This window comes from Acinonyx jubatus, chromosome A1, assembly GCF_027475565.1.
Source record: "Acinonyx jubatus isolate Ajub_Pintada_27869175 chromosome A1, VMU_Ajub_asm_v1.0, whole genome shotgun sequence".
Taxonomy (NCBI): domain Eukaryota; kingdom Metazoa; phylum Chordata; class Mammalia; order Carnivora; family Felidae; genus Acinonyx; species Acinonyx jubatus.
In genome coordinates, this window is record NC_069380.1 from 166331342 (window position 1) to 166356001 (window position 24660).

The 24660-nt window shown below is 37.7% G+C and overlaps 1 long non-coding RNA gene across 1 annotated transcript in view; it reads left to right on the forward strand.

The window, feature by feature from the left end:
* LOC128316321 (uncharacterized) overlaps positions 1-24419 on the forward strand; it is an 81316-nt gene extending 56897 nt beyond the window's left edge. The window contains exon 3 of the long non-coding RNA XR_008300019.1: positions 24003-24419. This is a non-coding gene — a long non-coding RNA (uncharacterized LOC128316321). The remainder of the gene's footprint in view (positions 1-24002) is intronic.
* The last annotated feature ends 241 nt before the right edge of the window (positions 24420-24660 follow it).

Below are 24660 nucleotides of genomic sequence, written 5' to 3' on the forward strand. Positions count from 1 at the left end.
AAGAAAACATTGATAGACTGGATGACATAAAGTTTAAAAACTGCATGGCAAAACACACTATAAGCAAATTCAAAAGACAGTTATCAAATTGTGGGGAAAAAATTGCAATATATACCACAGGTGAAGGGCTAATATCCTTAATATATAAAGAACTTTTAAAAGTTAAGAAAAAAAGATAAAGGGCTTGATAGATAAAATTGAGCAAAAGAAGTAAACAGACAATTCATGGGGTGTCTGGGTGGCTCAGTCAGTTAGGCATCAGACTTCGGCTCAGGTCATGATCTCAAGGCTTGTGAGTTCAAGCCTTGTGTTAGACTCTGTGCTGGCAGATCAGAGTCTGGAGCCTGCTTTGGATTCTGTGTCTCCCTCTCTTTGCCTCTTCCCCAGCTCACGCTCTGTCTCTCTCTATCTCTCTCAAAAATAAACACTTAAAAAATTTTAAAAAAAAGTAAACAGACAATTTATAAAGATAGATATAAAACTGACTCTTTAATATTTATAAAGATGTTCAACATCACTCATAATCAGATAAATACAAAATAAAGCTACACTGAGACAGCATTTCTCAACAGAATGGCTAAAATTCAAAAGTTGGATGGTACTTTCTGTTGATAAGTCTGTGGGAAAATAGGCACTTTCATATATTTCTGATTGGAATTCAAAATGGAAGTGAGTTTGGCAATGTCAAACAAAATCACGCATTCATTTATCCTTGGACTAGAAATCTCACTTCTAGGAATCTCTCCTAAAGATACACCTCCAACAATTTAAAAATATGTATGCATAATTTTCAGATCACAACACTATGAAACTTGAAATCAACCATAAGAAAATATTTGGAAAGCCTCCAAATGCATGGAGGTTAAAGAACATCCTACTAAAGAATGAATGGGTCAACCAGGCAATTAAACAAAAGAAAAATTAAAAAATATTTGAGAGCAAATGAAAATGAAAATATGACAGTCCAGACCCTTTGGGATGCAACAAAGGCAGTCCTAAGAGGAAAATACTTTGCAATCCAGGCCTATCTCAAGAAACAAGAAAAATCCCAAATACAAAACCTAACCTCACACCTAAAGAAAGTAGAAGCAGAACAGCAAGAAACCCCAAAGCCAGCAGGAGAAGAGAAATAATAAGGATTAGAGCAGAAATAAACACTATAGAATTAAAAAAAAAACAGTAAAAGAGATCAATGAATCTAAGAGCTCGTTTTTTGAAAGAATAACCAAAAATGATAAACCCCTAACCAGACTTCTTAAAGAGAAAAGAGAGAGAACCCAAATAGATAAAATCACGAATGAAAGAGGAGAGATCACAACCAACACCACAGAAATACAAACAAGTATTAGAGAATACTACGAAAAATTATATGCCAACTGGACAACCTGGTAGAATGGGACAAATTCCTAGACACCCACACACTACCAAAACTCAAATGGGAAGAAATAAAAAATTTGAATAGACCCATAACCAGTGAAGAAATTGTATCAGTTATCAAAAATCTCCCGACAAATAAGGGTTCTGGGCCAGATGGCTTTCCAGGGGAATTCTACCAGACATTTAAAGCAGAGTAAGTACCTATCCTTCTCAAGCTATTCCAGAAAATAGAGATGGAAGGAAAGCTTCAGACTCATTCTATGAAGCCAGCATTACCTTGATTCCTAAACAAGACAGAGATCCCACAAAAAAGAATTATAGGCCAATATCCCTGATGAACATGGATGCACGAATTCTCAACAAGATGCTGGCAAATCGACTTCAACAGTATATTAAAAGAATTATTCACCATGATCAAGTGGGATTCATTCCTGGGATGCAGGGCTGGTTCAATATTCACAAATTAATCAGTGTGATACATCACATTAATAGAAGAAAGGATAAGAACCATATGATCCTGTCAATAGATCAGAAAAAGCATTTGACAAAATATAGCATACTTTATTAATGAAAACCCTCAAGAAAGTTGGGATAGAAGGAACATACCTTAATATCATTAAAGCCATATATGAAAAGCCCACATTTAATATCATCCTCAATGAGAAAAAACTGAGAGCTTTCCCCCTGAGATCAGGAACATGACAGGGATGTCCACTGTCACCACTGTTGTTTAACATACCGTTGGAAGTCCTAGTCTTAGCAGTCAGACAACAAAATGAAATAAAAAGACATCCAAATTGGCAAAGAAGTTAAACTTTCACTTTTTGCAGATAACATGATACTCTACATGGAAAACCTAAAAGACTGGGGCGCCTGGGTGGCTCAGTCGGTTAAGCTGCTGACTTTGGCTCAGGTCATGATCTCGAGTTCCTTGAGTTCGAGCCCGTGTCCGGCTCTGTGCTGACAGCTCAGAGCCTGGAGCCTGTTTCAGATTCTGTGTCTCCCTCTCTCTGACCCTCCCCTGTTCATGCTCTGTCTCTCCCTGTCTCAAAAAATAAATAAAACGTTAAAAAAAAAAAGAAAAAGAAAACCTGAAAGACTGCACCCAAAAGCTGCTGGAACTGATACATGAATTCAGCTACAGTCACAGGCTATAAAATTAATGTACAGAAATCAGTTGCATTTCTATACACCAATAATGAAGCAACAGGAAAAGAAATCGAGAAACCGATCCATTTACAATTGCACCAAGAACCATAAAATACCTAGGAATAAACCTAACTAAAGATATAAAAAATCTCTATGCTGAAAACTATAGAAAACTTATGAAAGCAATTGAAGAAGACAGAAAGGAATGGAAAAACATACCATGCTCATGGATTGGAAGAACAAATATTGTTAAAATGTCAATACTACCCAAAGCAGTCTATACATTCAGTGCAATCCCAATCAAAATTGCACTGGCATTCTTCTCAGAACTAGAACAAACCACCCTAAAATTTATATGGAACCACAAAAGACCCTGAATAGCCAAAGAAATCCTGAAAAAGAAAACCAAAGCAGGAGGCATCACAATCCCGGACTTTTGCCTCTACTACAAAGCTGTAATCATCAAGACGGTATGGTACTGGCACAAAAACAGACACATAGACCAGTGGAATAGAATCGAGAACCAAGAATTGGACCCACAAATGTATGGCCAACTAATCTTTGACAAAGCAGGAAATAATATCCAATGGAAAAAAGACATTCTCTTTAGCAAATGGTGCTGGGAGAACTGGATAGCAACATGCAGAAAAATGAAACTGGACCACTTTCTTAAACGCTACACAAAAACAAACTCAAAATGGATGAAACACCTGAATGTGAGACAGGAAACCATCAAAACCATAGAGGAGAAAATAGGCAACAACCACTTTGAGCTCAGCTGCAGCAACTTCTTACTCAACACAATTCCAGAGGTAAGGGAAGCAAAAGCAAAAATGAACTTTTGGGACCTCATCAAGATAAAAAGCTTCTGCACAGCAGAGGAAACAATCAACAAAACTAAAAGGCAATAGACAGAATGGGAGAAGATACTTGCAAGTGACATATCAAATAAAGGATTACTATCCCAAATCTATAAAGAACTTACCAAACTCAACTCCTGAAACAAATTCCAGTGACGAAATGGGCAAAATACATGAAAAGACACTTTTCCAAAGAAGACATCCAGATGGCCAACAGACACATAAAAATATTCTCAACATCAGTCATCATCAGGGAAATACAAATCAAAACCACATTGAGATACCACCTCACACCTGTCGGAGTGACAGGTGTCACTACAACATTAACAACTCAGGAAACAACAGATGTTGGTGAGGATGTGGAGAAACAGGAACCCTGTAGCACTGTTGGTGGGAATGCAAACTGGTGCAGGCACTCTGGAAAACAGTGTGGAGATTCCTCAAAAAATTAAAAATAGAATTGCTCTACGACTGAGGAATAGCACTAGTAGGAATTTATCCAAAGGATACAGAAGTGCTGATTCACAGGGGCACATGTACTCCAATGTTTATAGCAGCACTTTCAACAATAGCCAAATTATGGGAAGAGCCCAAATGTCCATCAACTGATGAATGGATAAAGAAGATGTGGTTTATATATACAATGAAATCGTACTTTGCAATGAGAAATGAAATCTTGTCATTTGCAAAAATGTGGATGGAACTGGAGAGTATTATGCTAAGTGATACAAGTCAGTCAGAAAAGACTATGTTTTCACTCATGTGGAATTTGAGAAACTTAACAGAAGACTATGAGGGAAGGGAAGGAGAAAAAAATAGTTTCAGAGAGGGAGGCAAACCGTAAGAGACTCTTAAATACAGAGAACAAGCTGAGGATTGATGGGGGTGGGGTGGTGGGAGAGAGGGGAAAATGGGTGATGGGCATTGAGGAGGGCACTTGTTGGGATAAGCACTGGGTGTTGTATGCAAGCAATGAATCATGAGAATCTACTCCTGCAGCCAAAAGCACACACACTATATACCCTGTATGTTAGCTAACTTGACAATAAATTGTATTTAAATTAAAAATAAAAATAAATAAATAAAAATATGTATGCATAGGTTATTTACTTCAGCATTATTTATAATTACACAATATTGGAAACTGCCTAAATATTCCAACATAAACTATGGTATATAAAATGGGGGCACTATACAACTGTAAAGAGAATGAGAACAATCTCTATGAAATCATATAGGTATGTGCAAAAAAAAGACAATAAAAAATCATACTTGCATCTTGTTATTACAAAGTAAAAAAGATCAGAAATGATAAACAAGAAACCAATTTTTTTTAATGGTGACCCATAAGGTGTGGGTGTGGGGGCATAGTGTGGAAAGGATACATGTGAGAGTAATACTTCTCTGAGTGTAACTTTTTATATAGTTTTGGCTTTCCAAGGCATGTTAATATCTTATATATTCAAAAGTAAAACTAAATCAGTAAATATGAGAACAGGGACAAAACCTTAAAACTGAAAGAACTTATTCTGATTTTACCTCAAATAAATACCAGAACCATACTCAGGAAGAGAAAACAAAGAAATCAAAAAAGAAGTGATACAAATAACTTATGCACATGGAATTTCCCTGTATACCCTCAGTTTGGAGTAGGGAAAGGCTGGAAAAGGGGAAGAATTGCAAACAGGCCATGATCACTTCTTTTTTTAAGACTTTTTATTTTTAAGTAATGAATGTTTACACCCAACGTGGGGCTCAACTCATAACTGCAAAATCAGGAGTCACGTGTTCTTCTGACAGAGCCAGCCAGGCACCCCTATGATCACTTTTAAGTAGGTGTATTTATGTCATGGTATGGCAAAAAGTTCTGAGAGGACTTTGGATGCCTAATAGGATTAAGCTAATGAGTAAATATGTTGATGTTGGAAGCAAGAGTTCTTTTTTTAATTTTTTATTTTTTAATTTACATCCAAGTTAGCATATAGTGCAACAATGGTTTCAGGAGTAGATTCCTTAATGCCCCTTACCCATTTAGCCCATCCCCCCTCCCACGATCCCTCCAGCAACCCTCTATTTGTTCCCTATATCTAAGAGTCTCTTATGTTTTGTGCCCCTCCCTGTTTGTATATTATTTTTGCGTCCCTTCCCTTATGGTCATCTGTTTTGTATCTTAAAGTCCTGATATGAGTGAAGTCATATATTTGTTTTTCTCTGACTAATTTTGCTTAGCATAATACCCTCTGGTTCCATCCACATAGTTGCAAATGGCAAGATTTCATTCTTTTTGATTGCTGAGTAATACTCCATTGTGTGTGTGTGTGTGTGTGTGTGTGTGTGTGTGTGTGTGTGTGTGTGTATTTGTCCATTCATCTGTCGATGGACATTTGGGCTCTTTCCATACTTTGGCTATTGTTGATAGTGCTGCTATAAACATGGGGGTGCATGTGCCCCTTCAAAACAGCACGCCTGTATCCCAAGGATAAATACCTAGTAATGCAGTTGCTGAGTTGGAGGGTAGTTCTATTTTTAATTTTTTGAGGAAACTGCATATTGTTTTTCCAGAGTGGCTCCACCAGTTTGCATTCCCACCAGCAGTGCAAAAGAGTGCCTCTTTCTCTGCATCCTCACCAACATCTGTTGTTTCCCGAGTTGCTAATGTTAGCCACTCTGACAGGTGTAAGGTGGTATCTCATTGTGGTTTTGATTTATATTTCCCTGATGATGACTGATGTTGAGCATCTTTTCATGTGTCTGTTGGCCATCTGGATATCTTCTTTGGAAAAGAGTCTATTCATGTCTTTTGCCCATTTCTTCACTGGATTATTTGTTTTTTGGGTATTGAGTTTGGTAAGTTCTTTATAGATTTGGGATAGTAATCCTTTATCTGATATGTCATTTGCAAGTATCTTCTCCCATTCTGTCTGTGGCCTTTTAGTTTTGCTAATTGTTTCCTTCGCTGTGCGGAAGCTTTTTATTTTGATGAGGTCCCAATAGTTCATTTTTGCTTTTGTTTCCCTTGCCTCTGGGGACATGTTGAGTAAGAAGTTACTGCAGCTGAGGTTCAAAAGGTTTTTGCCTGCTTTCTCCTTGAGGATTTTGATGGCTTCCTGTCTCACATTTAGGTGTTTCATCCATTTTGAGTTTATTTTTGTGTAGGGTGTAAGAAAGTTGTCCAGGTTTGTTTTTCTGCATGTTGCTGTCCAGTTTTCCCAGCACCATTTGCTGAAGAGACTGTCTTTATTCCATTGGATATTCTTTCCTGCTTTGTCAAAGATCAGTTGGCCATATGTTTGTGGATCCATTTCTGGGTTTTCTATTCCTTCCATTGATTTGAGTGTCTGTTTTTGCGCCAGTGCCATACTGTGTTTATGATTACAGCTTTGTAATACAGCTTGAAGTCCAGGATTGTGATGCCTCCTGCTTTGGTTTTCTTTTTCAAGATTGCTTTGGCTATTCAGGGTCTTTTGTGGTTCTATACAAATTTTAGGATTGTTTGTTCTAGCTCTGTGAATAATGCTGGTGTTATTTTGATAGGGATTGCAGAAGCAAGAGTTCTTGATGAGGAAGAAGGGACACACAACTGTGGAATGTGAGAAGGGATTGGAATTGGAAATACCAGTATATACTCATGATTTCTAAAGTGTGTATGTGTGTATGCATATATTAATCTATAGCCCTACAACTATCCTAAAGTTTAGCAGCTTAAGACAACAATCATTGTTTATAGTTTCTGTGGGTTAGGAATGCAGGAATAACTTACCTGGGTGGTTCTGACTCATTGTCTTTCATGAGGCTGCAGTCCTCTTCAAGGCTGATTAAGGCTAGGGGATCTACTTCCAGGCCTACTCATAGGATTGTTGGCAGAAAGCTTCAGTTGTTCATTCTGTGGGCTTCTCCATATGCTGCTTACAGGGCATCAGACTTTTCTCAGAGACAGTAAAGAGAGGGAGAGGGAGAGAGGAAAATCAAAATGGAAGCCACAGTGTCTTTAATAACCTGATCTCAGAAGTGACATATCATCAATTCTGCCATGTCCTGTTGGTCACTCAGACCAAACTTCTCACGAAACTTAGAGACAGGGATTGTTGGGGGCCATCTTGGAAGCTGGGTATCATAAAATATGTGTATATATCTGTATGTCTATTTGTTTGTTTGTATGTGTATGTATATGTGAATACACATACATATATTTCCTAGCTCTGTCTACTGAAGGAGCTAAGAAGTAAAGGCATGCTGGTAGCAGTCAGCATACCTAGCATCCAGATTTTGGTCTCTAACATTATTGTCAATAAAAACAACTAGAGCTTCTTAGATAAATAGCTGATTCTGGAATTGGAGCAAGTAGGTACAAGATGATACAAGAACATCTTTTGTTACTCCAGAAAGTAAAGAAATACTAAAACACATGATAGGGAAATGTCACAAGGATCTACCACGAAATCTGTGACCATTTGAACATATAATTAAGTAAAATAAGTCATCAATGATTGAAAAAATATGAACTTACGAATTCTTACTGATGATTGATAGGTAGGTAGATAGATGACTTCTCTTACTTCAAGTAGAATGACTGGGCCTTACTGGTAAATGTAGACTGAATGTTGGATTTAGGAAATTATCACTTGCAACCATAATGGTAAAGACTAAATCATATAAGAATCATCAATGCATGTTAAACTTAGGAGGAAAGTTTAGTGAAAAGCAGGATATTTGCATAGTCTTAAAGTATCTCCCCACAGACCACTTATTGGTTGCAACTGAGGAAAAAATCCAGTAATTACAGAGTGGGAAAATTGGACAACACCTTGACCAGGTGATCAAATTAAGATCATCAGTGAGGGACAGATGCACATTGTGTGCATCCCAATGATATGCTCTAAGAATACAACATCGCTGTCCTGTGTAGTACTCCACCCAAGAGTACAAAACCTTAATCTGATCAATAGGGAACATCAGACAAACACGGAAAGAGAAACTTTCTATGTAAAAAGAAAAGTATACAGAGCAACAGTATTCTTTAAATATGCCAATGCTGTTGGGGTGCCTGGGTGGCTCAGCCAATTAAGTCCAATATCAGCTCGGGTCATGATCTCACGGTTTGTGAGTTTGAGCCCTGCATCAGGCTCTGTGCTGACAGCTTGGAGCCTGGATCCTGCTTCAGATTCTGTTTCTCCCTCTCTCTCTGCCCCTCCCCTGCTCACACCCTGTGTCTCTCCATCTCAAAAATAAATAAACATTTAAAATTTTTAAAAATAAAAATGTCAATGTTGTAAACGAGAGAAAGGCTGTGGAGATGTTTTAGATTAAAAGAGGCTAAAGAGGCATGGTGATTACATGCAGTTTCCCAGCTCTAGACTCAGTCCTGTGCTAGAGAAGGGGAAAGTGCTATACAGGTCAGCTGGCAAAATTGAAATATGGGCAGTAAGTAGTTTTTACGTAAAAGTACTGTGGTAGAAGAATATTGGTCCATCCTGTTGGCCAGAGATTGGTTTTAATGCTAGGTCCATCACTCCTAAATGTACAATCTCTGTGTCTTTGCTTCCTTGTCTCAAAAGGTAGATAACTAAATCTACCTCATGTAGCTATAAAAATTACTCAGCCAAACTTAAGTGCCTGGTGCAGAGAGGCCTTCAATAAATGCCTTGTCTTCGACAGCAGGAACACCAACTGATAATTATCTGTTTAGTTTTTTTTTTCCATGTAGAAAACCAAATATAATCACTATAAAGTGATCTCTCTACCCTAATGGTATGAAAAATTTAAATAATTTTGCTAAGCATTTATCTTACCACCTTAGAGCAGTCAAGGCCATTGCAACATGTGCTTTGATTTTTTTCTAACTACTTTAATAAATGATGTTGGCACAGTCACTCAGATTGACTGTATAGCCCCACCATTTGATAGTTAACTTCCAAAACCAGTTTTGATTATTTTCAGAGTGTTAGATACCTGCTGAACACAAAATAAGACATGACACTAACCCAGCAAGCTGGTTGTCTTAATGCCAAGACTGTCTTTTCTTGTGTCTTATGGCTTCTATTTAGGGCATTCTGTAAAGGGCATTCTTCAGAAAGATAAGCAATATTTTAATAAATATAAGATTGAATTAGAATATTCAATTAGAATTCAAATTAGAATTCAAATTAGAATAATACTGGCTTGAGTTAGAATATTGAATTAGAGCATCTACATTCTTTAACTGATTTCTCAGATTTCTTAGACTAATGAAACTAATATTGAAAGAGACTACATAATTCCCTACCACAATTTTTACCTATTTAGTAGTCTTTTGGTAATTTCACTGATGAGAAACACCTCATTAGAAGTCTGAACAGTCTCTAAAAATCAGCATACAGTACAAAACAAAACAGAATCTCTGGAATTTTCACATAATTGTGCCCCATACATTAATTACATCTCCCACTGATCCTTTAAAGCAGGATGAGATCAGTTTGTGCACCTATAGTGCCTCTTATCTATTCCAATCTTTAAGGCATTTTAGTAACACTTAAAGGAAGAAATTCATGGGCATATTTTAAAAAATGTATCCTTGTTTAAAATAAAAAATGTATTTTTGAAACAATACGTTCACTTAGTTCAATGTTCGGAAGATGTAAAAGGCCATATAGTGAATGTCCTCCTTGAGTTTCTGTTCCCAAACCACCCAGTTCCCCTCTCTGAGCAATGGTGGGACTTTCTTGTATATCTTTCCAAGCATATTTTGTGAATATACATGAAAATATTAATATATACTGTCTCTCTCGTGGGTGAATGATAGTGTACTGTACACACTATCCACAACTTTTTATTTTACCCACAGTAGTTCTTGGAGATCCTTCTATATCAACTCACAAAGAACATTCTCATTCTTTTCTGGGGTTGAGAATATTTCATTGTGTGACTGTACCTCCAGTCTACTGAGAGACGTTTAGGTTGCTTTCCATCTTCTGCTCTTGTAAGCAATGCTGCCATTAATATTCTTGTATATGTGTCACTTTGCACATGCTTAAACATAACTGTAGGTTAAATATTTAGAAGTGGAGTTGCTATGGCAAAAAAATCCATTTGTAAATATGACAGATACCATCAAATTGTCCTCTATGAAAATGTTACCAGTTTGCATTTCTCTACAGTAGAGAAGTATGTCTGTTGATCTCCTTGATCTTACCACATAGTGTGATCAACCTTTTTTTTTTTTTCATTTTTAGGATAACTCTTTCTTTCTTTCTTTCTTTCTTTCTTTCTTCTTTCTTTCTCTCTCTCTCTCTCTCTCTCTCTCTCTCTCTCTCTCTCTTTTCTCTCCCTCACTCTCTCCCCCCCTCCCTCCTTTCCTTTCTTAGAGTCACACGTGAGCAAGGGGCAGAGAGAGAGAGAGAGAGAGAGAGAGAGAGAGAGAATCCCACGCAGGCTTTGCACTGTCAGTGTGGAGCCTGAAGCTGGTCTCCAGCTCACGAACTGTGAGATCATGACCTGAGCCAAATTTGGATGCTTAACCAACTGATCCACCCAGGCACCCCAGCCTTTTCTGACTTTTGACAAGCTAGTAAACACAAAGTGCTGTTTCAATAAAGTCTTATTTGCATTTCTCTTGTTCTAAATGAGATTTAACATTATCTTATATGTTTAAGATCCACTTGTATTTCTTTTTTTTTTCTGTGAACACTAAGTTCATATCCTTTGCACAACCTTTTTCCTTGGGTTTTGGATCTTTTCCTATTTTATTTTATTTTATTTTATTTTTTTATTTTTAAATGTTTATTCAATTTTGAGAGATAGAGAGAAAGACAGAGTGAGAATGGGGGGGCGGGGCAGAGAGAGAGGGAGATGCAGAATCCAAAGCAGGCTCCGGGCTCCAAACTATCAGTACACAGCCTCACCCAGGGCTCACACCCACAAACAGTAAGGTCATGACCTGAGCCGAAGTCAGGCGCTTAACCCACTGAGCCACCCAGGTGCCCCTCCTTTTTTTTTATTTTAGAAGGTTTTTATATAATTAGGAAAATTAACCCTTGGTCTTTGATATAAACTGAGAATATTTTTTCCAAGTGTATTATTGTAGACGTTTTTACAGCAAGTATTAAACAATTTATTGAGGTATAGCACACACACAAAACATACTTAAAGTAGTGATTTTTTAAAAGAAAAGTGAAGGCACTCATGTACCTACCATCCAGATCAAGAAATACAACATTTTCAGCATTCATGGACATGTTAATTCCAAGAAAAAATGCCAAAATAAGTCAAACAGATAAACCATTTTGGATAGATTAGAGTCTATCGACAATTAACATTTTAATTTTCATTATTTAGTGGAATTGTTTGGATAGTGTTATCAACATGGTGTATTTTATAAAACAGAAAATTGTAAGGAATAATGATTTTTTTTCTGGCTACATTGCACATTTTAATACCAGCCTACTCATATTCTTTTCTGATTAAGTAAAACATCCCTACAGTAAGTACAATAGAGATTGGCTTGAAGAATATTAATTTTAGATGGGCCCCAGAAGAGTGATTCATCACTTGCTCTTGGAGCAAGATTTAGGGATGTTCCACTGTACTCAGATTTGCTACTAATTATTTTAGGATTTCTGAAGCATTTTAAATAACATAGAAGCTTTTCTTGTTTGGGTCAATGATTCATTCAAATGCTCATTTCCTCTGAGTATTCTAAATGTTCTAAATGATTGTCCATTGAAACTTCTCTTCAAGTACATCACTGAGAGCCTGTGGCAGCAACATCCAAGCAAATAATTTCAAGGCTGAACACACAGCATCAAAAAGGCCTCTTTAAAATATCTTGATTTTAAAAGGCATGCATGAAGTTTGACCTCAAACCATTACTAATGGCTGTTAAGACTGATAACCGAACTCTTTGAACAAATACAATCCAACCATAATCTCAGATTGGTTCAATTATGTTTTGTCTTCCCATTTTAACTTAATTTTTAATAAGAAATCTTCACACCCAATCTGGATTTTAGAAATGCCCAAATTTATATCAGCTTGGTAGCCCATGCAAATCGCAAATGAGGAACAGAAGAGCTCCAACCGCAGGAAGTACAAGTAATCTGTAGCAGTACAGTGTGTTCCAGACTAAATTTGATCATTTTGATTTTTGGCTTTGGCTGAGCCCCTGGGGAATCATGGAGAAAATGTATCAACTTTGTAAATTTAGGTTTTTTTTTTCTTGCTTGCTTTACATATCAAACACACCAAAGACTCCTTTCTTGCATAGCAATATTTTAAACTCCCATCATGGGTGATGTCCTTTGTATAATAAGACTTCCCTGTAAAAATGAAGAAATCAGAAAATCAAGGCTACAGAGATTAAGAGAATAGCTAGAAGCCATAATGCATAGAAGAATTTTTATAGATTAGGAAAGAGCTTTGCCAGCTGTGAGACAATTTCACCTCTCTTTTTTTGTAACAAGCAGAATGTGATATCATGAGCGAGAAATCCTCTTTTCAACCCCAGGACAAGAATAGCATTATCCTCACTGTGGATATTCAGATATGTGCTCTGTATATGTGCTTTGAAGAGCTTAGAGTATCTTGCAAAACTTCACTAGGAAGGGGCACACATCAGCTTTTTTTGAGGCGAGTTCAGTATTTCAAAATATCCAAAATTTGACTAAAATATCTCTTAGTCAAATTTGATCAAGAGCTAGATCTCAGCACAGTACAAAAGCAGGCAATGCTTTTCATCCCTGTCTTCCTTGTTTGTACCCACACTGTTAGTATTCAGAACTCAGCCTAAATCATTGAGGATCCTTGACCCCACTTCTACAAAAACACCCACTCTTGTCTCCACCATGAAGAGGCAAGGGTGAAGAAAACACTGAATGGATATCTAGGTTTTATAGTTCTGACTCTACAATGAAGTACATGTCAGCTAAGATGTTTCTACATTTCATTGGTCTCTAAGTATCCCAGAGTATCAGCATTCTGTATTTTACACTGAAGTATAAATGACTGACAACCAGGTTTGTTAATTTATTTCACATAAAGTAAGTTCAAAACCTGGGAATAAAAGTCTGTCCTTCATCTCAGCCTGTCTGTTGGAATTGGGGGAAGACAGAGCAAAGCAGGGACCACATAAGCATGCAGGAAGAGGGACAATGAGAAGAGATCATCAAAGGTTATATGCTGCTATTTCTGTTGCTTCTGTTCCTTCTAAAGAAACCAACACAAGGTTGGCTGGAGGTGGCTAGAAGCTGGGTTATAATAGGTATATCTGGCTTGAGTGTTGCCAGGCTAAAAATAAAATATTGGCCCATATTTCTATAGCTCTGATGCCTCCTTTGATTTTTTACAGAAAGTATCGTTATCTTTCCCTTATTAAAATTTCATCTGAAGAACAGGCATAAAGACAGACCTATAGACCAATGGAATAGAATATAAAGCTCAGAAATAAATTTTTGCAAATATAATCCAATTATTTTTGACAGGAATGGCAAGAATATTTATTCAGTAGTCTTTTCAACAAATGGTGCTGGGAAAACTGGATATCCATATGCAAAACAATGAAGTTGGACCCTTGCCTTACAGCATATACAAACATTAATTTTAAGTGGACCAAAAGCCTAAATGTAAAAGCTAAAACTATAAAACTCTTAGGAAAAAAAAAACATGGGGAAAAATCTTCACAACACTGGATTTGGCAATGAGGTCTTGGATATGACACTAAAAGTATAGGCCCCAAAAGAAAAAATAGGTTGCACTTCATCAAAATTAAAAACCTGTACATCATTGGACACGATCAACAGAGTGGAAAGCAACCTGCTGAATGAAACAAAATATTTGCACATCATGCATCTGATAAGGGATCAATATTGAGAATATATGGAGAACTCCTAAAGCTCAACAACAGCAACAAAGAACAAACAATCAGATTTTAAAAAGGCCTTGAATAGACATTTCTCCACAAAAGATATAGGAGTGGGCAAGAAGCCCATGAAAAGATCCTTAATATCACTAATCATCAGGGAAATGCAAATCAAGACTACACTGAGATACCACTTCACATCTGTTACTGGGATGGCTACTATAACAAACAAAACAAAACCTTAAAATAACAGTGTTGGTGAGAATGCGGAGAAATTGGAACACTTGCACACTGTTGGTGGGAATGTAAAACAATGCAACCACTGTGGAAAGCAGTAAAGTGGTTCCTCTAGAAATTAAAAATAGAATTGCCATACAATCCAGCAATCCCACATCTGGGTGTATACAAAAAATAATTGTAAGTAGGATCTCAAAGAGACATTTGTATATCCGTGTTCCTAGAAACATTACTCACAATAGCTAAGACATGGAAGAAACCCACGTGTTCATTGACAGATCAGTAGAGAAGCAAAATGTGGAATACACATATAATGGAATATTATTCAACCTTAAAAAGGAAGGAGATTCTGATGTGCTATAATATGAATGGAACTTGAAGACATTATGCTAAGTGAAATAAGGCAGTCACAAAAAGACAAATACCATATGAACCCACTTATATGAGGTATCAGATAGTCGTAATCACAGAGACAGAAAGTAGAATGGTGGTTGTGAGCAGCTAGAGGGATGAAAGTTAGGAAGTTATTGTTTAATGGGGATTGAGTTTCAATTTTGCAAGATTAAAAGAGTTGGATATGGATGGTGGTGATGGGTACACGGCAATATGACACTATTAATATTATAATACTTAATACTACTGAATCGTGCCCTTAAAAATGGTTATGATGGTAGCATTTTATGATATGTGTATTTTACCACAATAAAAAATTAAAGAAAAAAGATTCATAGGGGTGCCTGGGTGGCTCAGTCAGTTAAGCATCTGACTTCAGCTCAGGTCAGGATCTCATGGTCTGTGAGTTCAAGCCCGGCGTCGGGCTCTGTGCTGAGGGCTCAGAGCCTGGAGCCTGTTGTGGATTCTGTGTCACCATCTCTTCCCCTCTCCTGCTCACTCTCTCTCAAAAATAAATAAGGATTTAAAAAAGTCTTTTTTTAATATATAAATCTATATAAAGAATTCCCAGATTAATTTTAACCAGGTAAGGGTTGCACTTTGAACTTCACATACGTAAGATGTGAGGCTATTGGCTAAGCAATGTACTAGACCACACAGTCCTTTACCAGTCTGTGAAATCTACACTATTCATCACTAGATCCTTAGAACCCAACAAATGCTTGTTCTGTAGCAAATGCCCAATAAATATTGGATGAATGAAGATACAAACTTTGGTTGAATGAAGTTTTTCTTTTTCCTTTCTCCTTTTGTTTAGTGGAAGAAAGGGAAATTAGAAATTAGTAGAGTGTTAGAAAAAGGGCCAGTCCCAGTAATTATTCATCATGCTGAAGTGCTCAGAGCTAGGAGTTGTGAGAAAAAAGTTTTTGATAACCACTGGTTTGATTCTCGAACTATCTTCTAAGATAGAAGTTCTTAGCCCTAGCTGCACACTGAAATCGTCTGAGCCACTTAAAAAAAAAAAATGCAGATGTCCAGATCCTATGAGAAAATAACTGAACCAACTCCTAGGCATCAGTGTGTTTTATAATTACTCCAGATGGTTGTAATGCATAGTGCAGTTTCTAGAAGCAATATAGCTTCCAAGGATAATTTAAGACAAGTTGGAAGACAATTATTAATACCACATGGAGAATTAGCCAGAGAAATATTAAACTATGGCATCATAACAATTTTAGGATTAATTATTGGGAAAGGTATCAAATTATCTTTTTCAGACAGTAACTCATTTCCTTGTTTGTTTTTCTTCTCTCCCATGAGTTACTTCAAACAATTGTCCTTACATGCAGTTCCACCCCATTTGGAATCCATTCCAGTAGGAGGCAGTAACAGTATGGAGAGTCATCTGCCATCACTTGGTGATGCTTGTACTTCTGACCAAACTACAACTGTAGCACACTCCCTCTTCAACACAGCCTATGACTTAAAAAATAATTATAGCTAATGTTTATTGAGTTTTTACTGTATGCCAGGGTGCTATTCTAAGTGCTTTATATGTATTTATGCTAATCTTCACAACAACACTATAAGTTAGGTGCCATTATCATGTCTGTTTTATGTATGAGAAATTTTAGAGAGGTAACTTCAATAAGTTGTAGAGCTGGGAGACCATTCTTGGTTGTCGGGCAAGCAAGCACAACCTCTGTGTGTTCCCAGCTTACTCCTTCCTCTCCACTGACCCTAGTTTGCCAGGGTCCCCTCATCCTTTGCAGCTGATCCAACCCCTCAATTAACAATTTAATGTCTTTATTTTGTTGGAAGTAGTTGATAACACTAATACAATGAATATTTTTTAGATCCTCACAATGTGCTGTTAACTGTTGCTGCTGTGTAGGACTCATTCTTTCTGAATACTTGCTTCAGCACTACCAGCTCACCCCCACCCTGCCCTCTGAAGATCTAGGGTGCATCCATCTGAGATGTCAGAGATAGGTGCTGTCAGTCAAGAGCTACAGCAGATTGCTCTGCTAAAGCTACCTCAAAATGTTGACATCCAGAGTGATAATTCCATGGCGGAAAGCTAAGGTTCAAGTACATTGAGAAAAGAGTGGAAGGAAGGGCTTACAGAGCTGGGGATTCAAAACCAAGTCCATGAGGTCAAGAGTTAACATACACTGGTAGGAGCTCATAACTCACATCTGGAGGTTTATTTTACAAACACCTTTCAAGATGTGTTAAAAGCTCAAGTTCAATGCTACATTCTCACACTAGAATGATACTTCCACGAGGGCAGGGTTTTCTCTACTCTTGCTTATATCTCCACTATCTAGAGCTCTGCCTGCCATATAGTGGATGATCATAAATATTAATCATAAGCATTTGTGGAATGAAGGAATGAATGAAGGAATGAATATGTGCCTCATCATATTGTAATGTGCATGAAAAAAATTTTAAAGAACCACCCATCTGGTTTATCAGCTTCCTAACATCCTCTGGGCTCTCCAAGAGTTGGGCCACTGATTTTTAAAATTCCAGGGTCTAGGTCCCACTGGTTTTAAGAACTCATGAAATTCGGTCTCTCTCACTTTCAAAATAAAGTGTTATGGGAATCTGTCTTCTCTTTGTGGGCTTGCTGGTGTGATAGTCATTTTATCCCTTTTACACCCATTTACCTCAAAAAGGCTAAGGAAAAAAATGTTTTCCTCTTTAAAAATTATAGTGTCTTTCCCCAAAAATACTCTATGGCATATTATATCTAAACAATGCTACCGCAAAAAGACTGAATGATAAAATGGGGAAATGATGAGTTAAAATTTTCTCACCCTTCTCTGCGCCACCAACTCCCTCCTGACCACAGATAGTCTGTTTAGCTCTCAAGCCACATCTCTGCCTTTTACTACATTCTTTAATGTGGCCTCCTCTCTCCTTTTTTTAGTTGTAGAGTTGGTTCTGCCAATCTTTGGGTCATTTTTGGGGTTATTTATGGTGATGTGAGTGTTATCTAGTTATATCTGTGGTATGAGGTAAGTTTAGGGCCCTACTACTCCACCATCTTCCCAGCCTTCTCCCAGAGAAATCTTTCAAAAAAAAAATCTGATCATATTAGTTTCCCTACCTATCTTTTCAGTCTCACGTCACACCAAAATTATCCCTGGATATCATGCAAAGTTCCTTCATAAATTAGATGATAAAATCAAGTTGGATAATTTGAAGAGAGGTTAATAAAGTTATAGGCAGTGTTAATGGCTCATGGGGCTAATAGTAATGATACTGGGACCACCTGATGTCCGATGGGGCAGGTAGGGGAAGAGTCACCGTTATAAGGAGATAGTAACTGTATAGAAATATGTGGCTTTGGTTAGAAGGAGACAGATAATCCATGACTACCTGTCAGGGAACGTGCTGGGGGAGCAAGTAATGTGACTCATTCTCTTTCTACCCTCTAGCCCCGTCCTGGTGCCTCTCATTGGTTAAACTCAACCGAAAGTCAAGGGTCCAAAAGAGATCATTGTGACCATGCATCAGCCTCCAGGGACCCTCCAGAACAGGGCAGAGAAGGCTAGATAATGACAAAGGTACAAATGGAAGATAGCTAGGATATTTACTAACTCAGGAAGAATTTTTAAATACAGAAAGAGTATCAAAGCAAAATAAAAACCACCTTATACAACCAATAAAAAGCAATCATAATCATAACTTCAGATAGAATAATAGTCTACTTGATGTGCTATATGCAGTTCCAGAACAAGACTTCCCAGGCATTGCAGAGTTCTTTTTTCCATTAGCATTGACTAAGAGTTACACTTGCTTATGTTGTCGTCACTAACCGCCCCCCTTTCCAGACATCGGACCCCTCCTTCTATCTGTGTTAGTCGACCCAGTTCACGAATGTTCCCTCTCACTAAGCCTGGCCTAACCACTTTGGAGATTGTTCTCTTCTTTTGCTTTTTAACTACTTATTGCCTCTGAAATATTTCCCTTTGTTTTTATACTAATGAAGGAAAAATTGGTTAGTTTTTTTTAACCTATTAGGCATGTGTAGTTATTCTCTATTTAAAAAAAATAAAAATATGTTTTTGTAAACAAAAATGATCATATAAGATATTCACATTGAAACAAAGTGAGTTATTTAGATGAAATTGATACATGTCTTTAAAAAATCTAGTAAGTGGGGAACCTGGGTGGCTAAGTCAGTTAAGTGTCCAATTTGATCTCATAGTTCATGGGATTGAGCCCCACTTTGGGCTCCACACTGACAGTACAGAATCTGCTTGGGATTCTCTCTCTCCCTCCCTCTCTCTACCCCTCCCCTGCTCACTCATGTGCATGCACGCTCTCATTCTCTCTCTCTCTGTCTCTCTCTCTCGCAAATAAATAAATAAACTTAAAAAATCTAGCATGTGTTTTGTAAATATTTGTCAGCTATTTAAATTGTGACAGTCTTATGGGAAATGACTGTATGCTTGTGCTGCCTACAATATATTTAGAATATTGAGGAATTACTTTCATAACTTTTACTTCCAGAAATTTGGCAGATTCGATGTTCTGAAAAACTCTCCTGCTATAAGCACCTTGAAATGCTGCATAAGGTCAAATATACATCTTTAAACTGTATACATGAGCTCACAATAAAACAGTAGAAATCTACAAGTGTCAAGAATGGAGAGAGAGAAGCCCCTGGGTAGTGATGTCCACAGGCCACCCTGGGGCATCTCAAGTCTTGAAAAATCAAGAGAGGAGAGGCTGTGTGGGGATCTAAGACTAGGCATAGGACCCTTTCCACGTGGGGAGCTGGAACTCACATACCTACATGAAGTCCAGACCCTCAAAAAGTCAGTATTTCTCTTTTTCTTTCTAGAAGAGGATGATAGATAAAGTTTTTAAAAATAAAAACTTGTATTAGATATTTGGGGGAGGGAGATATAAATATAAAGACCAAATTCTGCCTATGGGAGGAGGATAAGAGGGAGAGTGAAGGAAGTGAATGCACTGAAAAAAGGACACTTCTAGTATATGTGTAGTGTTTTTTACCTCTTGGGGTATGGCCACCTCAGTTTGTTATATTTTTGTTTTGTGAATTATTTTAGAATGAAAGACCATAAAGAAAAAAACAAGGTCACAAAGTAGCATATATGGTATGTCTGTCTGTATCTGTGCTATGTAAATGTGCAGAACTTCTAGAAGGATGAACTCTTAAACATAGACTTACACAAATTGCAGAAGGATTCATATAGTTAGGTAACACAATTTAAGACATGGAACAATACTATCTATTAGCACTTAAAGATACTTATCTACATAATACCATTATTATAAAGAGATTATATATATGAGAGATTATATATATGTAATATATATGTATATATATTATATATGTATATATACGTATGTATATTACATATATATGTATATATATATACACACACATATGTATATATATTACATATGTGTGTGTGCCTATGTATAAAATATGTAAAAAGAGGGGTGCCTGGGTGGCTCAGTCAGTTAAGCGTATGACTTTGGCTCACGTCATGATCTTGTGGTTCGTAAGTTCGAGCCCTGCATCAGGCTCTGTGCTGATGGCTCAGAGCCTGGAGCCTGCTTTAGATTCTGTGTACATACATACATGTATAAAGAGATTGATGAACACCAAATTAAGTATAGTGGTAATATTGCAGGGCAGGGTGGAGAAGGCACCTACAAAGGGCCATCCTAGGTGAATTGGAACAATTTTGATAATAAAATTGTCTCTAAAGCTGGGTGGGAGTAGTACATGAATTTCAGTTATGTTATTCTTCATTCCTCTTTTTTCTCTCTTAAATATTATAAAATATACTGTAAAGCTTTTATAATGAAATATTTTGGTGTCATAATCTTCTGAATAGCACTTGGGCATGCTTGAGGTCCTAAAGAAATGCTGGTGATCTGATACTTTTATTTATTTTTTTATTATTAAATTTTTTTTAAGTTTATTTATTTATTTTGAGAGAGAGAGAGAAGCGGAGAGAGACAATTCGAAGCAGGCTCCACACTGTCAACACAGAGCCCCATGTGGAGCTTGAACTCACGAACCATGAAATCATGACCTGAACCAAAACAGAGTTGGATGCTTAACCAACTGAACTACCCAGGTGCCCCAATCTGATACTTTTATGGAGTGACCACCTCAGCTCAGAATTGCCTCTTTGATTTTTTTTCTAATTCAATGATTTATTTTATTAATAGTATTTATTGAACTCCTACAATGTCTCAGTCCCTGTTTTACATGCTGGAGATACATCAGTGATTAAAACAAACAGAAACTGTAATCTAGTGCATATCAGATTCAGAGAATCTTAAGAAAGTCTGGAATCTGCAAGAAAAATTGTTGGATATACTCTCTTATCTGCTGTTAATGGGGTTAGTAGATAGTTGGTAGAGAGTGCTGGAAGGTTTTTAGATTCATTTCTGAGAGTGCTGTATATCCTCAATCTAGAAATTGCAATCAAATCCTGTGTCAGAATATGCTAAAGTGCACCTATAATTACTATATCACATCCTATTTGGGTAGACTCATCAGATAGGTCTGGAGGAAAATTGAGTTAGAATTAAATTGAATATTATGACAGTTTTTTTCATTTATCAGTTGTCCTGATAAGATAGTCTTGATATTGCTGTGGTTTAGATTTGCATCCTAGAAAACACACAGGAATCTTCTTCTGAACCTGAGAAGTCATCACACATCACACTCCCTCCCAAATATTGATTATGATTAATTTGTTCCATATTACTGACTGATAACAAGTATCTTTTTCAAAGGAGTAGAGGATCATGCCTTCTTTGAAGGATAAAACTCAGTCTACTTGCTTGTCCTGTCACCCATCCTCTCACTTAATAAACCACCTAAAACATGATGCCTTACAATAGGGGTGCCTGGGTGGCTCAGTCAGTTGAGAGTCCTACTCTTGATTTTGTCTCAGGTCATGAACTCATGATTTGTGAGATCAAGCCTGGCATTAGGCTCTGGGCTGACGGTGCGGAGCCTGCTTGGGATTTCTCTCTCTCCCTCTCTCTCTGCCCCTCCCCTGCTCACATACACATACTCTTTCTCTCTCTCTCTCTCTTTCTCAAATAAATAAATAAACCAAAAAAAAACCTATGATGCCTTGTAACAATAGTCATTTCATTAAGCTCAAAATCTGTAGTCTAGGAATTTGGACAGTGTTCAGGTAAGCAACTCTTCTGCCTCATGGAGCCCTGATTAGGGTCACTCAGTTGTATTCAGCTAGTGGTTGTTTAGATTTGGAAAGTCCAAGAAGGATTAATTCATGTGTCTGTTGCCTTATTTGTATTGACTGATGTCTGGGCTCAGCCAGGCCCCTCTCCCTTTTTTTATAGTTTGAGGGCTGTCTACATGGTTTCTCTACAGGGTAATTGAACTTCTTACATGGTGACTCAAGACCCTAAGAGAGTGTGTTCCTAGAGTCAGGAAGTATGAGCTACCAGTCTCATAAGGCCTGGACCCCATACTGGCACGGCACCACTTCCAACCCATCCTATCAGTCAAAGCAGTCACAGAACACACCAGATTCAAGGGGAGTAGACATATATTCCTGAACATATACCAGGGAGGAAGGTCAGTGAATTTGTGCCAATCTTTAATCCATCATACCATCCTTTATCCCTGTTAGCTAGTGAAACTACATTAGGGTCATTGGTATTCATTGTCAGAGCCCATACATAGGCATAGCTCACTGAGACAAGCAGAATCAGTCAAAGCACAATTGGTCAAAAGGTGACTGATATATCAAAGTGTCTCTTGGGGTGCCTATAAACCAGAGGAAAGCAAGATAATATAATATTGGGCAGTAGGCCAGCCAATTAGCTGGAACAATGACTCAGCAACTGGGAGTTAGGGGTTACAGCCAGAATGTCATTCCTTCATTTATTCAGTCCATTCCACTTAATAAATACTTATTGAGTGCGTAACCACCTGCCAGTTACTACTAGGTGCAAGGGTGAGATACCTGTTCTCATGGATCCTATAGTCTGTTGGAGGTTAACAATAAATGGGTAAATGATTCAGTAACCTACAAAACATTACAGATTTGGCAGGGAGTGAAAATCTATTAGTTGTCAGAAATAACTCTGTATAGCATCCATGTTTAATCTGATTATCCAAGTGGTACCGAAGAACCAAGATCAGGAGGAAGCACATTCTAGAAAGAGTAAGAAGAAAGCGCAAGGTAGGAGGAACTGGATGAAGGTCAGTGTGTTTGGAGCACTATGAATGATGAGAAAGTTGTAGGAAATGAAAATGGAGAAAGATGCAGAAATCAAATAACTGAGGGCCTAAAACTGTGGTTAGAGGAACTTGGATTTTATTTGGAGTGTGAAAGGAAGCCAATAAAAGAGTTTGATTCAGGAGAGTGGCATAAGTGATTGATGTTGTAATAATACCTCTGGTTACCGTGTGGGGAATGGACTGTGAGAGCACAAAACTGGAGGAAGGAGACCATAGATTAGTGCAGTGTGTGTGTGTGTGTGTGTGTGTGTGTGTGTGTGTGCCCCCGATAAGAACTGAAGACCAGGTATTAGTGGTGGAGATGGAAATAACAGATGGGTTCAAGAGATATTTAGAAGGAAACCTCGGTAGGGCTAGGTGATAGATTGGAAGGGTACAGAGGGAGAGGAAGGCATCAGAAGGAGTGCTAGGTAACTGGGATCCCCTGTCATCTCAGCTCCCTTCTCACCCAAGTTAGGAGAGAATATTTGGATCATTATTTTCACTCATCTCAAGCTCGCTTTTGAGAGTGAGGCTTCTGTATCACCAGGTGGCTTCTGTAAATGCTACCAGCAGTGAGCCCAGATATGTTCAGAGACACTAAATATATTTTCAAAGTGCCTTTCAATTCACTAAGGGAAAAAAAGAGGGGAAGTGCCTTCCTCACCTTTTCACTGTCAGCATATTAGGCTGAGCCAAGAAACATGAGCTTTCCCTCCATATGAGTGTCATAGTGCATCTTTGAAAAGTAGCTAACCTGATTATGGAAATGAAGTTGAGAGACTCAAGCTCTGTGGGAGACTATGACTTGTTCCCCCCGCCTGCCACAGAAATAGCTCTAGGATACCTCACTTCCCTGCTACATGGTGCTATTCCTCTTGATTTATTTTCTCAGGTGAAGGAACATTGAGTGGTCACGACTCCAGCTTTGTGCCATTGCGCCCAGCTTTCATCAATCACAGCTTCAGACACTGGACCAAACAAGATGCCAGAAAAAAATCTGAGTGAGAATTATTTTTGGGGCATATCTTTACAATTCTTCAGGTTGTCATTTATCATATTCTAGTCTGAGTGGGGGTGAGTTTGGACTCACATAAAAAAATAAAACATAAAAAAATGTAGAGTGGAGTTATGGACAGGCATACCCTGAAGACACAGCAATGGAGGGATATAAATGTGCTCCACTAGCCAGATGTTGTGGTCTCTGACAAGGAAATGTTGTGGGTTCAAATTTCAGCCTCCTTAGCTTCACAGCTTAGCTCTTGTTCATCTCCCTTGTTAAAAATTTCTCCCTCGTTAAAAGATTCATGTGAGCAACATAGTCAAAGCACTTTGGTATTCAAAAATCTGTGGTTCAAAAAATCTTTGGTCCTTACCTCTAACCAGTAAATTTTGCTTCAACTGAATTGTTTCTCTGGCTCTTCACATTCAGCAATATGCTCTGTTCAACTTAGAGCAAAATATTTTAGAATTATTTCTAAATCAGTCTAAGATATGCACAAGTAAATAGAAATTTGTGGTCAGTATCTTCTGTTCTATCTGTATACCATGCT